Source organism: Alligator sinensis, unplaced genomic scaffold (genome assembly GCF_000455745.1).
Source record: "Alligator sinensis unplaced genomic scaffold, ASM45574v1 scaffold153_1, whole genome shotgun sequence".
Taxonomy (NCBI): domain Eukaryota; kingdom Metazoa; phylum Chordata; order Crocodylia; family Alligatoridae; genus Alligator; species Alligator sinensis.
In genome coordinates, this window is record NW_005842099.1 from 1,924,864 (window position 1) to 1,927,082 (window position 2,219).

A 2,219-nucleotide genomic window follows, 5' to 3' on the forward strand; every position below is an offset into this window, starting at 1 on the left:
CAATCCCTGCCAGGCGCCTGGATCACCACCCCTCCCACTAGTCCCTCCATTCTGACTTACCTGATATTGGGCAGCCATTTTGATCAGATTTAACCTCCCACTAATGCCCCAAGATGTCTGTACTTAGTCACACACACACACACACACACACACACACACACACACACCATTGTGTTCCTGCTGTTCATCCTCTCAACATTCGACTACAATGGGAATTAAGTGTACAAAAATGGGATGATAATTTGGCCAAATCAGTTCAGTTCCTTAGCAAATGAGGCAGGTTGGAACAGGGCATTTGCTGGGGTTTTTTAAATTATTCCAAAGTCAGTTATTTAACTTCTGTACTAGAATTGCCAAGTATAGTGATTGCTATTCCTCATTCCCCCATTGCCCCACCCCTACTATTAAGTAGAGCTGAACCTTAGTTCTGCAAATGGACTTGAAACCACAGCAGACAGAGGGAACTTTTATATATCATATAGTTTGGGACATTCCAAAGCAAAGCCAAAAAAGAGTTTCCAACCCAGAAAGGAACTTAAATAAGTTCAGCCCTGCCAAGTACTTAATTATAGAAATGCAGAGCGGGGAGGGGGGGCAGACCACAAAACCAAATGAAAAGATTATTGAAACAATTTTGCTATTCAGAAGAACAATAAAGCCTTTTTGGAGGCACCGTTGGACAGAGCAAGAAGGGGGGAGGGAATGGTTAAGAAAGGCTTAGTACATTGCTGATGTCTAGAACTTTAGTTGGATCTTCATGAGCAACTGTATGAAAATGAAATAATGTCATAATTTGATCTTGCTGGCAAATAATTCATAGCACCAACCTTCATTTCAGAAAATAAGTTTACCTCTGGACAGAGAGTGATTTGCCAAGCATAAGCGGATCAGATTCTTTCTAGAGGATCTAATATGTTGGTTCATTATTAGCATGTAATATAATATTCAAGCATTGTACATTCTTAGAGGCTAAGCTTGCTAAGACTGGCTACCAAGCATAGTGCCTACTAGTGTATTATTTATAGCACAGTAGTGCCAAAGCTCTCCCCCCCACATCAGTATACAGTGCAGTCATAGGAGACTGTGTACAAATGTAGAAGAAACAGAGTTACTGACTCAAAGAGCTTGTCTTGTAGATAGGACTTAAAATGCACACTTTAAAAAACATGTTAAAATATGCTCTAAATTTTAAGGTATGTTATTATAGACAGAACAAGTTAAAACATTGTTACTATTTGCTTAAAATATGCATTTATACTAGACCAAAGAGTTTACAATCTGATCTGAAACATGATACAATGAATGCAAAAAGCAACAGAAGTAAATGGGGAAAAAATCACATGGTTATAAATGCTTGCTAGGGATAGAACTTAAAGCTTATAAATCATTTGCAAAGGTTACTCTTAAATAATAAAATCAACTATCCTTGCACAATAAAGCAATCTGCTTACTCCACAGCAACAATTGCTGAATGCAGGATTTGGAGGCCGCCTTACAAATTTGTTCAAAGAGGGTGCTCCACAGATAAAGCAGCAGTGTTAAAGAAAACATACATTTTTCAGGGACAACTTTGCTGAACTCACTGAGCCCTTTTGTGTAATAAACACAATGTTCAGTAATAATGTTTTCACCATAACACCCATTCCTTGTTTAATTCAATTCACTTTTGACACCTCCCCCAGACAAACCATTTAGATACCTCCCCATTGACAAACCATTAATACAATCCTTGAATCACAAACAACAACAAAACTCCAGCCTACCTTTGAAGTATTCTACAGAGAACGCGAAAAGTTGTTTTGTGGCTATGATCTGTTGCCATACATAGTGCATTTATCATAAACAAATTAAAACAAACATAATATATTCTATATGGGCAAGAAGCTAGAGATCTCCAATTGGTTAAGGCCACTTTGCCTTAACCAATAGCTGAATGTTTTTAAGTAGCAAATAGAAAAATTATCTTCTTAAGAAAACTTCCGGCTGATGTACAGCTGCCCAAAATGACTCCACCATCTCCCATATTAGTTGCCCAAACTCCTTGGCATAATGAGAAGGAGAAAGCATGTTGGGAGCATTCCAGAGTCAGGAATTGGGCAGGAGGGGTATAGGAGGAAACATAGCCACTGTGCCTCCACAAATGGCAGAGTTTGGGGTTGCCCATATGGAGCCCTAATTTGTGCCAGATGCAGTTAGCCCCAAATCAGGGAGCTGCAAAT